Genomic DNA, 13,617 nt, shown 5'->3' with positions numbered 1-13,617 from the left:
CTCACTGGGAATTCAAAGAATATATGGGGGTTATGTGCACCCACAATTTTTAATACTGGTATACAGTGCCATTGTCTGACTGGGAATTCAAAGAATATATGGGGGTTATGTGCACCCACAATTTTTAATACTGGTATATAGTGCCATTGTCTGACTGGGAATTCAAAGAATATATGGGGGTTACGTGCACCCACAATTTTTGCTACTGCTATACAGTTCCATTGTCTCACTGGGAATTCAAAGAATATATGGGGGTTATGTGCACCCACAATTTTTACTACTGGTATACAGTGCCATTGTCTGACTGGGAATTCAAAGAATATATTGGGGTGACGTGCACCCACAATTTTTGCTACTGCTATACAGTGCCATTGTCTCACTGGGAATTCAAAGAATATATGGGGGTTATGTGCACCCACAATTTTTAATACTGGTATACAGTGCCATTGTCTGACTGGGAATTCAAAGAATATATGGGGGTTACGTGCACCCACAATTTTTAATACTGCTATACAGTTCCATTGTCTCACTGGGAATTCAAAGAATATATGGGGGTTATGTGCACCCACAATTTTTAATACTGGTATACAGTGCCATTGTCTGACTGGGAATTCAAAGAATATATGGGGGTTATGTGCACCCACAATTTTTACTACTGGTATACAGTGCCATTGTCTGACTGGGAATTCAAAGAATATATGGGGGTTATGTGCACCCACAATTTTTACTACTGGTATACAGTGCCATTGTCTCACTGGGAATTCAAAGAATATATGGGGGTTATGTGCACCCACAATTTTTAATACTGGTATACAGTGCCATTGTCTCACTGGGAATTCCACAAATAATTTGGGGATTCATTCACCCTACATCTCAGGCTCTTGCCATATTCACCCAGGTTGTCAGTGCTGCACCAGCTCGTTCCCAGACAGCTCGGCCCGAAAAACACGTTACCTATATAGAGGATTTGGACAATGAAGACAACATGTTCTAAATCTAATGTCTGCACCTTCTCCAGAATTAAAATAAAGGCAGCGTTTAACTTTCAAATAGCACTGCACAAAGGAAGAGCTTATCAGCTTGTCTCATGACATGCTACTGAAAAGTTTCATTTGTGTATCTTAATGTAAATATAGTTGTATAAGCTTTTTGGGTTTTAGGCACTGCCAAGTTATTTATTACCACCCGCTCCCTTATAATGATGATGACGCCAAAGTCACTGTGGGTGTTCAGAGCTCACAGCTTTGGGTGACATTTGTCTTGCTCTCTGTCGGTACCAGCTGTCTTTTTGGATACCGTAAAGTTATGTTGACTTTATTAACAGCTATAGAAGCTTTAGCCAGGTTGTGACGGTGTGTAACCCTAACAACACTAAGTGGGATACACATTAATAGTCAGTCTATGTACGCTAAACGTATCACTGAAGTAATTTTTTTTCCCTCTCCCCTAATATAAGAAAGGAACAGACATTAGACCTAGACCGGGGTTCGAGGCTTGAAAAAATCCAGTATTATTTGTTCTTCATGATGTGAAATATGTGTTGAAAAGCAACCCAAGATGAAGTCAGCCATGTGTGCCAGTGTGTTACTTGGCATGCCTTTGCTGGCCCCAACTGTAAGGGTCACTCTCCATTTCCTCCATTTTCCACTCCCCTTCACACCATTTGTGGTGAAGCAATGGGATGCACTGAAGTGCACCCTCTAGCCTCGTGTGGGATAGGGACATCAGATGCCACTCCAACCCCCTCGTCTTCCTCCGCCAGCCAACGGTGCGAAGATGAGAGGAGTGTGCTCTGAATGTTTTCTGCCTAGCAGAGGCTAGTTCTCACTTACGAAAATGGCCCCACTTTGACCTGTATATCAGGCACAATGGTGTAGGTTTCAAAGAAACATGGCACCAACAAGTTGGAAAACGTGGGCCATGCGTGGACCGTGTTTGAGTCTGGCAAGCTCCAGATCTGCTACCAGGTTCCAGCCATTATCACAGGCGCAAAAATGCCAGGCCCCAGGTGTAGCAGGGAAAAAAAAAAGCCATCTCAGCCAGGATGGCATCCCTGACCTCGGAGGCACTGTGCTGTCTGTCCCCCAAGCTGATCAGTTTCAGCACGGCCTACTGACATCTCCCCATGCCAGTGTTACAGTGTTTTCCGCTAGTAGCTGGGGTGGAGGTTGCAGCTTCGTAGGGTTTCAGTCTACTCCTGCCATGAATTTTGGCCTGGGAGAGGAGATAGGCCACCCCAGTTTGCACCCGGGGAACAGACTCCACCACATTCACCCTGCCTGTCATTAAAGATAAGCACTGCAGCATCCCTGACCACAGGCGCTTGTCCATGTGTCGGTGGTCAAGTGGACCTTGCAGCAAAGCGCAGAGCTCTGGGCCCGACTGATGTTATGGGACACATGCAGGCGCAAGGCAGAGACAGCACACCAAGAGAAGTAGTAACGGCTAGGCCCAGCATAGGGAGGTGCCCCAGCTGCCATCTGCTGACGGAAGGCCTGGGTCTCCAGAAGCATAAACAAACACCAACATCTCCAGGGCCAGCAGTTTATCGATGAGGCTGTTACAGGCTTGGGCATGGGGGTGGGTTGTATTGTACTTCTGCCTGCAATGAAAAGCTTGGGAAATGTGGAGTGGCTGGGAAGAGGCGCATGATGGTGCAGGCCAAAAGGGCGCATGAGGGTGAACTCCCCAATATGTCAGAGATAGGTGTGTAGGTGTCCTTGCATCATATACTTGCACCATATTTGGCTTTGGAAGTTAATTTTGTGCCAAAAAGTGGTTAAGACAGCGATCCCTCAGCTACTCCCGTTACACTGTCTATTGAAGTTACCATCTGTGGAAGTGGACCACCATTTCTAAGATCCCAAAGGAAGCAGGCAAGAGATGTGCAGTTCAGAAAAAAAGATGAGAAAATAAGTTTAGGCTGTAGAGCACAGAGGGATCGGAGAGGACAGAGCTGGTGTCGGCCAGGTATTCCCACAACATGCGCCTATACTTGTCCCTCCTGGTGACACTAGGCCCCTGAGTGGCAGTAATTTGTCCAGGGGGGCCATTAACGTGTTCCAGACCTAGGAATAAGTCTTTCAACAGGGTAGAGTTTTGCATGCCTTTGCTTCTACCCACTGTTTTTGCTGCTTAGCTTCCCTCCACATCTACTCTGCTTTCACCCCTAAACATCACCCCAGTTTATGCCTTTGCTTCTACCCAGGTTTTTTGTTGATTTAGCTTCCCTCTACATCTACACTGCTTTAGCCCCTAGACATCACCCCTGTCCATGTGGGGTCGGTGGCCTCGTCATCCACCAACTCCTCTTCCAATTGCGCACTGCCCCCTTACTGCAAACCGCACATGACCACAGCTTGCCTTGATGGCAACTGTGTCTCATGATCCCCACTTAGGTCCAGACAAGTCGGTGGCGGGTCCAAAACCCCAAAATTGGAAGGAAATGGCAGATGCTGCAGTATTTCTAACACCTGTTCCTGGTGCTCGGGCCTGGTCTGTGTTGTACCCTGCACCCTGCTTAACGCATCTGCCATATCCGAAGTTGTGCTGAGCGCATGCTAATGTTTCGTGTCCAGTGCAATGGATGGGATGGGATTTCACATAAGTCTGCCACCCATGGCCACTCATGGTTGAGCAACTGAGGGAGTTGACTTTGACGAACCCGAGGGTTTTGGAGTTGGAACTACATCAAAGGTCTGTGCTGCTCACACACTCTGCTCAACACATGATATGTTTAGTGCCAGCAGTGTGGAGACGTCGCACAACAGCCGTTGTTCCAGCAGGTACAGGCGTTGTAGGAGTGCATAGAGGCTAGCAGCGGCAACTATACACTTTAAAAACTATCCGCACAAGCGCCACACTTTCACCAGTAGCTCAGGAACATTGGGGTACCTTTTTCAAAAGATTAGCAGCAATGAGTTAAAAACGTGGCCCAGGCATGGAATATGTTGCAGGCTGCCAAGCTACAGAGCCAATCCCAGGTTACGGCCATTATCACACATGACAACATGCCTGGGCCCAGGTGCAGTGGCAAAAACCACATTGCCGTCTCATCGAGGATGGCATGACTCACTTTGTAGGCAGTGTGCTGTCTGGCCCCCAAGCTGATGAGCTTCAGCACGGCCCGCTGACGTCTCCCCACACCAGTGTTGCAGCGTTTCCAGCTCGTAGCTGGGGTCAATTTAACAGCGGAGGAGGGTGGTGTTTCAGCCCTCCTCCCAGGAATGTTGTGTGGGGAGACAAGTCAGGCCACCACATTTTGCGACCCGGTCCACGCCTCAACTACATTCAACCACTGTGCCCAAATTGAAAGGTAGCGTCCCTGTCCGCATGCACTTGTCCATTCGTAACTGGTCACATGGACCTTTAGGGCTAAGCGCTGAATTTAGGGACCGCCTCATGTTTGGGGGAAAGTGCTGGTGTGGACGGCACAGTGCGGTGGCGCAGTAGACAAAAAGGGCAGAGTGTCCCCCAGCCGGGATTCCAACATCTCCTGGGCCAGATTTCTTGAGATGAGGCCGTTGAAGCCTTGGGCATGTGGGTGGGTTGCGCTGTACTTTAGCATGAAATGAAAGGCTTGGGAGATGGGGAGTTGCTGGGAAGAGGCGCATGATGGCGCGGGCAAAAGGAGAAATGGCAGGAAAAGGTGAGGATAAGGGTGAACTCCCCAAAGTGTCAGAGGCAGATGTGGAGGTGTCCTGGCTCCTGGTCTGGACTGCAGCGCCAGCCCTGTCAACAGTGGAAGAGGCAGTGGCCGCCAGGCCAAACGACGATTATCCTGCGCTTGCTCTCACCCACTGAGCCCAGGGCTTGCCTTCCAAATGATGGCACCCGCAAGAGGTGGTGAGATTCCTCTCCGCAGATCTCCAAACCATCTTGGACTTGCAAATTGCACTAAATTTGTCATGTAACTGACATGTATATGATGAGTCTATCCATTGTCTGTTCATTTTGGTGAAAGTCAGCCTGTCAGCTGACAGACAGCTGTGCTTGTCAGTGATGATGTCACCGGCTGCTTGTACCCCCAGTTTTTGCTGCTTAGCTTGCCTCCACATCCACACTGCTTTTGCCCCTACACATCACCCCTATCCATGCCTGTGCCTCTAGCCATAAGTCTGCCACCCATGGAAACTCATGGTGCAGAAAGTGAGGGAGCTGACTCTGAGGAACCCTTGGGTTTTGTAGCTGGTACTCCATCAAAGGTCTCTGCTGCTCACACACCCTGCTGAACATACGGTATCTAGGGTTAGAGCGTGTGGTGACCTCGCACAACAGTAGGTGCTTCAGGCAGATGTAGGCCTTGCTGGAGTGTATTGCGGCTAGCTCCAGGTACTGTAGACTTGGGAAAGTGGGTGTCCAAGTGCCGCACTTTCACCCTTAGCTCAGCTAATTTGGGGTATGTTTTTAAAAATCATTGCACCACTACATTGAACATGTGGGCCAGGCATGGAACGTGTTGGAGGCTGGCAAGCTCCAGAGCCCTCCAACAAGCTAAAAAACCTGGCCCCAGGGGCAGCGGGGATAAACAAATTGCCATCTCATCCAGGATGGCATCCCTGACCTCAGAGGCAGTGTGCTGTCCGTCTCCCAAGCTGATGAGCTTCAGCCCAGCCTGCTGACGTCTCCCCACACCAGTGTTGCAGCGTTTTCAGCTCGTAGCTGGGGTAAATCTAACAGCGGAGGAGGAGGAGGGTGGTGTTTCAGCCCTCCTCCCAGGAATGTTTTGTGGGGAAACAAGTCAGGAAAATTCTTGAAACGGGAGAGTTTTGCATCTTTGCCCTTGCTGCCTATGGACATCCCTTTGCCTCTAGCCACCATTTTCCCTGCTTTGCTTGCCTCCACATCCACACTGCTTTTGCCCCTAGACATCACCCCAGTCCATGCCTTAGCTTGTACCCCCAGTTTTTCCTGCTTAGCTTGCCTCCACATCCACACTGCTTTTGCCCCTAGACATCACCCCAGTCCATGCCTTAGCTTGTACCCCCAGTTTTTCCTGCTTAGCTTGCCTCCACATCCACACTGCTTTTGCCCCTAGACATCACCCCAGTCCATGCCTTAGCTTGTACCCCCAGTTTTTCCTGCTTAGCTTGCCTCCACATCCACACTGCTTTTGCCCCTAGACATCACCCCAGTCCATGCCTTAGCTTGTACCCCCAGTTTTTCCTGCTTAGCTTGCCTCCACATCCACACTGCTTTTGCCCCTAGACATCACCCCAGTCCATGCCTTAGCTTGTATCCCCAGTTTTTCCTGCTTAGCTTGCCTCCACATCCACACTGCTTTTGCCCCTAGACATCACCCCAGTCCATGCCTTAGCTTGTACCCCCAGTTTTTCCTGCTTAGCTTGCCTCCACATCCACACTGCTTTTGCCCCTAGACATCATCCCTATCCATGCCTCTTCCCCTAGCCATAACTCTGCCACCCCTGGAAACTCATGGTGCAGAAACTTTGGTTGCTGACTTTGAGGAACCCTTGGGTTTTGTAGATGGAACTCCATCAAAGGTCTGTGCAGCTCACACACCCTGCTCAAGATATGGTATTGTAGGGTTTCAGCGTGTGTGAATGACGGACAACAGCCTGTGTTTGGACAGATGTAGGCCTTGCTAGGGTGTTTTTAGGCTAGCAGCGACTCCTGTGCACTTGCAAAAGTGGGCGCACAAGCGCCGCATTTTCAACAGTAGCTTCGGTACATTTGGGTATGTTTTTAAAAAACTTTGCACCACTAGGTTAGACGTGGGCCAAACATGGAACGTGTTGGAGGCTGGCAAGCTCCAGAGCCGCTACCAGGTTCCAGCCATTATCACAGGCGTAAAAATGCCAGGCCCCAGGTGTAGCAGGGAAAAAAAAATGCCATCTCAGCCAGGATGGCATCCCTGACCTCGGAGGCACTGTGCTGTCTGTCCCCCAAGCTGATGAGCTTCAGCACCGCCTGCTGACGTCTCCCCACACCAGTGTTTTAGCGTTTGCCGCTAGTAGCTGTGGTGGAGGTTGCAGCGTCGTAGGGTTTCAGTCTACTCCTGCCATGAATTTTGGCCTGGGAGAGGAGATAGGCCACCCCAGTTTGCACCCGGGGAACAGACTCCACCACATTCACCCTGCCTGTCATTAAAGATAAGCACTGCAGCATCCCTGACCACAGGCGCTTGTCCAAGTGTCGGTGGTCAAGTGGACCTTGCAGCAAAGCGCGGAACTAAGGGCCCACCTGATGTTGAGTGACACGTGCTGGTGCAAGGCGGGGACGCCACACCGGGAGAAGTTGAGACGGCTAGGGACGGCATAGTGAGGTGCCACAGTTGCCATCAGGTCCGGGAAGGCGGGAGTTTCAACAAGCCGGAACGCCAACCTCTCCTGGGCCAGCAGTTTAGCGATGTTGGCGTTCTAGGCTTGCGTGGGTGGGTGGTTAGCGGTGTATTTCTGCCGGCGCTCCAATGTCTGAGAGATGGTGGGTTGTTGTAAAGAAGCGCCTGATGGTGCCTTTGATGGTGCAGGAGAAGGAGATAAGACAGAAACAGGGGAGGATGAGGGAGAAGTCAACAAAGTGGCGGAGGCAGATGAAGTGATGTCCTGGCTCGTCCTCTGGAGTGCATCGCCAGCACTGTGAGCAGAGGCAGTGGCATGAACGGCGGGCGACGTTTGTCCTGCCGTTGCTGCCTGCCACTGATTCCATTGCTTGGATTCCAAATGACGGTGCATTGAAGTGGTGGACAGGTTGCTCTTCTCAGGGCCCCTACTCGATTTCGAGAGGCAAATTGTGTAGACGACACTATATCTGTCCTCGGCGCATTCCTTGAAAAAACTCTACACCTTCAAGAAACGTGCCCTCGATGGGGGAGTTTTTCTGGGCTGGGTACAAAAGGGAACATCTTCGGACATTCCGGGTCTGGCCTGGCTTCGGCAAAGCAGCTGACCTCTGCCTCTGGACATGTCTCTGCCTCTAGCTACCCTTTTTGGTGCTGCACCTGCCTCAACATCCACACTACTTTCCCAGCTTGACATCTGCCTTGTCCAGGTGGGGTCGGTGTCCTCGTCGTCCACCACCTCCTCTTCCAACTCCTGTCTCGCCTCCTCCTCCTGCACAATGCGCATGTCAACTGGCTGCCCTGACAGCAACTGCGTCTCATCGTCGTCGATGAGGGTGGGTTGCTGGTCATCCGCCACCAAATCGACCGGAGATGGAATGGAGGAGACTCTAGTGTTTGAGCATCTGGACACAGATACTCGTCTGTTAGGTCCGTGGAATCGCGAAATGGAGGGGCAGGTTGCGGTACAGTCAAAGGAAGGGAGAACAGCTCTGGGGAGCAGGGACAGTTGGGGTTATTGTTCTGAGAAGATTGGGAATTTTGGGTGGAAGGAGGACAAGACTGTTGGGTAAGAGGAGGTAGAGGCTGACTGGCTGGTGGACAATGTGCTTTAAGCGTTATCCGACAGCCATTGCAAGACCTGTTCCTGGTTCTCGGGCCTACTAATCTTTGTACCATTCAGCCTAGTTAATGTGGAACTTTTGTGCAAAGCGCAGAACTTAGGGCCCGCCTGATGTTAAGGGACACACGCTGGTACAAGGCTCAACTCACCCTAAGTGCCAAAAACACTGCTGGTGCAAGGCTCTACTCATGCCAAGGGCCTCAATCTCTGCTGGTAGCTCAGCTTAAGGTCATGTAACTTTGTTTGGAAGGGCTCATGTTAAGGGCTAGAAAAGTGAATTTTGGAAGGTCTTACCACATCACACACACACACACACACACACACACACACACACACACACACACACACTCAAAATGACAGTTAAGGGTGAGGGCTTTTGGAATTCCCATTGCCTATTCCATTTGTGGTTGTCATGGGGAACGTGATTTAAAGGGGTGGTTGTTACTGTTTGTTGAGCTTAAATTGGGGTTTGTGTCCATCCATTTGGGGAGTAAAGAAGGTTTCCAGGTATTTTCCCACTTTGATAGAGGTTTTTTTGAATGTGGAAAGTGTGTAGTTGTTAGGCAGTGATGTTGGGGTAATAGAGGGTCTTTGGTGTGTTAGATGCCCCCAGGCATGCTTCCCCTGCTGTCCCAGTGTCATTCCAGAGGTGTTGGCATCATTTCCTGGGGTGTCATAGTGGACTTGGTGACCCTCCAGACACGGATTTGGGTTTCCCCCTTAACGAGTATCTGTTCCCCATAGACTATAATGGGGTTCGAAACCCGTTCGAACACACGAACATTGAGCGGCTGTTCGAATCGAATTTCGAACCTCGAACATTTTAGTGTTCGCTCATCTCTAATGGGTAGCAACAATTCCTCTTCTAAGATCATTGCTGATGTCTTTCCTCCTTAGCATTGTGTTAGCAACAACAACTGAATACTCTAGACCAGCAAACTACTAAAGCTTCTAATTTTATAAAGGTTTTCACACTTGCTGATGGCCAATTAATCGGGGGCACTTGATTAGCAGCACTTGGCTCCATCTTCTTCAGGAACAATACTTTGTAAGCGGCCATTTTCTTGTGGCCAGCGGGCATGCGAAGTCGGCTTTGCCTTAGGCCTGAGGCCTAGAAGTTTGAAGCCAACCCCTGGAAGAATACACAATGAAGACCCTGTTACTGAAGAAGATGGAGGTGGCGCTAGAGAATTCTCTTGCAGCATTGGGGTCGCCCCCAGTGCTGTTTGAGCGCTGGGACCCGCCCCCAGTCCTGCAAGAGAACTCATTTGCATACCAGCGGAAAACGGGATTTTAACTGAAGGGCGTGGCAGAGAAGACATCTAAAGGTAGGAGAAGAATAGCCTTTCTTAAGGCTATTTTGACGAGTTAGGGAGAAAAAAAAGGTTTTTAATGGTAGAATCCCTTTAACAAATTTGACATGGCAGGATCAAGCGGGCAATAGCACAACCCGCAGGAGGCTACGTATACCCATGTATTCCAAAACTCTGAGCAATCCTGTGCAATTTTCTGAAACCATTTGAAATTCTAAAAATTTATTATATTTTCAGATTACATCTGAAGCCTCTAAAGTAACTTCTACACGCGCTGCTAACCAGGCACATTGCTTAAAATGACTTCCTTTCTGCAGTGACAGGGAAATTGATGGCGTTATGTCATCAACTGTAAATTGCAGCAGTTTGTTAAAATTATTGTTTTACTTGCTGCCTGACAGGCTAGAAAATAGCTCATCCTTATTTTTATAAGGAAGCAGCGTGCAGGTCTTCCACCAGCTAGGAAAATGCTTGACTTCTTAAGCATGGTGCATCCTGTTTTATTCCCTACTTCACCTGAAAGGAAATGCACAAGAACAAGAAAAAATAAAGCTTACATTAAATGCAACAGAATACACATTTCCCCTCAAAGGCCACTGTGACTATGGAGTAGGTAGCCTGCGGTAGGTGGAGGGCCTGTCACCATTTCTGACTTGTCTACTATAAATCTTTCAGACTAATATTGAGAGATCAATATTATTGTTTGTATAATAAAAAGTCATACAATTTTCCAATATACTTTCTGTATGAGTTCCTCGAGGTTTTGTAGATCTCTGCTTGCTGTCATTCATTCTGCTTACTCTCAGTGGATAAATATCAGTCCATGGTCATGTGATAGACACACACGTGCAGAACCTGTTATAGTCACTGCTCAGTCATCAGACTTCAACCTGGTAATGAACTATGTACCTGTGTGTCCATCACATCACCATGGACTGTATAACACATGACCATGGACTGAGTTTTATCCGCTGGGAGTAATTAGAATGAATGGCAGCAAGAAGAGATCTAGAAAGCTGCAAGGAATTGATACAGGAAAGTAGACTGCAAAAATGTGCAACTTTTTATAATGCAAACAATAACATTTGTCATTCAGTATTGGTCTAAAAGTGGCCAAGCCCTTTAAGCATAAATCATCAATATCTTATCAGATAAATTCACTTCAATAGAAGCTAAACTGCAGTGACTCTGTTCAGCCACTAAACATAAAACAGTGCTGTCTGCTTCCTGCTCCATTCTCTGTGCATCAGATGCTGAGAACAGCTAATCGGTGGGTGTACTGGGTGTGGGACTGCCACCAATCTAATGCTGATGACCTATCCTTAGATCCATGATGTAACAACTCTGAAGCATCTTTCATTATAACTTACTAAAGAGTTCCTGGACAACACCATATTGTGACAAAATAACACCACCATACTGTGATTGGATAACACCACCAGATCATAAGAAAATAACAACACCATACTGTGACCAGGTAATACCACCATAGAGTGACTATCTAACAACACCATACCGTGACGAAACACTTTTAATAGTATTACATAAGGGCCACAAGTATTGCTGTATGGGAGATCAGTAATGGCAGTGAAATATGTGTAATGGTCAACTATTTTCTTTATCACTCAATGATGATGTAAGACAATTAGAACATATTATAATGGGTTCAGCCATTTTAAAACATAAGCCTCAAGAGGTATAACTCTTCAGAGCAGTAACCTGATGCTAAATATTCACAATCCTGTAGAGCAGTCTTTCTCAAAGTGGGTGATGGCGCTGGAGGCCTATAGGGGGGCAGTAAAGGGCACAGAGAAGATTGGGGGGCGTTGAAGCAGTTTAGGGGGGCGATGGCTAATTTAAAGGGGTGGTATCATAACAATGATCCTATCTATACTGCTTGTTAATGTGGATTTAAGACTTTTCCTAAATACACTGCTTCAGCAAAACTGCTTTGTTTGTCCACTATCTTACTTTATTCACTTCATTATGGACACTAGCACCTGGCCCCCTGCTCATTGCTGAGGGAGCCACATGACGTAGCTCCCTGCTGTGTGGGGGCTGAGTGTATGGAGCCAGCCTGTGTCTGCACCACACATACACATCACATACACATCACCTAGCTCCCTGCTGTGAGATAGAGGGGGTGTGTGGAATAAGTGCTGCTTTCTTATATAAAGCAGTCTAAATCCTACTGGGCTAAAGGACCTGGTCTCTCTGTTCACTAGGATAAAGCTTTATTATATAAAGCAGGCTGCTAGTGGGCAGAGGAGCCAGGTCCTTTAGGAAACTCCGTATAAGGTAAATCCAAGTCTACAGGACCTTTTGATGACATCACAGGCCCTTCAGTCATCCCATAGGATCACGCTATGTGGTGGGCGGAGCTACACACTAATTTGGGGGCGGGGCTAATTGACGCGAGCAAACAGGAAGAAAGAAGATTTTTAGGCAGCTTAGAAGGCAGATCAAGCTTCATGAGGCTACCCCTTTAAAATTGTTTTTTTGCTTTTAACACAAACTTTACTGCTCCTTTACGCTTAACGCGCGTTTCCTCGTGTAACGCCATCTAGGGGACTAGACAGTAAATATTTCCTGTCCAAAAGTTGTCAAACTGTACCATAGATGGCGGTAAGCTCCAATGCGAAGCGAGAAGTTTCTAGTCCATTCTCGAAAGTACTAGGCCTGCCCGCTGCCTCATATAAAAGCGCACGCGCCATCATGTCACAGCCAGTCATGTTATTTGACGATATTACGAAAACAAGTGAGTTTAGCGACTAGGTAATAGAACTGATAACGAACGAGGAAATAAAAATCAAATTCAAAAATGGATACCAAGAATTTTGGCTACAAAAGCCAATCCCGCAATTGTACCCTGGATTGTGGTCCATCTTTCAACGATTTTTGATAGCATTCCCATCATCGTATTTGTGTGAACGTGGATTTAGTGCTGTGGCAACGTTGCTAACTAAAAAGAGAAATCGGTTGCAGATTACCGAACGCGGTGACTTACGGCTGTTTTTGAGTAAATTCGAGCCTGATATTAACAAACTTGTTAAAAATCATCAAATTCATCCTTCACATTAGATTAGTTTTAAAATTAAAATTGAAATGTTTGTTTTAATAACATGAATAAAAGTTTTCCTAATATTACAAAATGGTGTTTTACATCAGAAAGTCTTATTTTCACATGACACACATAATTTAATTATTAACATAATGACTGCGATTGTGATTCTTAAGATGTAGTAAAGTAAAAAAAATTGGGGGGGGGGCGCTAGAAAATAATTAATTCTCGAAGTGGGCGGTAGACAAAATAAGTTTGAGAACCTCTGCTGTAGAGCATCTCATCTGCTACTATTTAGACTCAAATCAGTTCTGAACAACTCAACTCTTGTTAAACATACATGCCAATAAAGTGGAAAGCATAGCATCTCTTGCAGATCATTTACCTACAGAAAAGCGTAACCAACAAGCATAGTTCATACAATTAAGGTCTGGTTCACATCTGCGTTCAGTATTCTGTTCATGAAGTCCGCATGGGGACCCCCAAATAGAATACCGAACGCATTGACAAGCGGTGAGCAATGAAAGCACACGGACCTCATACACTGTAATGGGGTCTGTGTGTTTTACGAGTTAGGCGGAGAGGAAAGTAGTCATAAAGTACTTTTCTCTCTGCATGACTTGTGCATAGACCACGCAAAAAACACACGGACCCCATTACAGTCTATGGAGTCCATGTGCTTTCATAAGCTTAACGCTTGTCAATGTGGTTGATATTCCATTCAAGGAGTCCTCATGGGGACACCCTGAATGGAATACCAAACGCAGATGTGAACCAGACCTAACATCTCATCATTGACTAAACATGCTGACCAGTGAGC

General features: G+C 47.4%; 1 protein-coding gene across 3 annotated transcripts in view; it reads right to left on the bottom strand.

Moving 5' to 3' along the window:
• Positions 1-13,617, bottom strand: part of RIMS4 (regulating synaptic membrane exocytosis 4) — a 172,910-nt gene that overhangs the window by 63,753 nt on the left and 95,540 nt on the right. The gene's annotated exons all lie outside the window — the stretch shown is intronic.

This window comes from Leptodactylus fuscus, chromosome 6, assembly GCF_031893055.1.
Source record: "Leptodactylus fuscus isolate aLepFus1 chromosome 6, aLepFus1.hap2, whole genome shotgun sequence".
Classification (NCBI taxonomy): domain Eukaryota; kingdom Metazoa; phylum Chordata; class Amphibia; order Anura; family Leptodactylidae; genus Leptodactylus; species Leptodactylus fuscus.
This window is presented reverse-complemented; position numbering and strand designations above follow the sequence as displayed.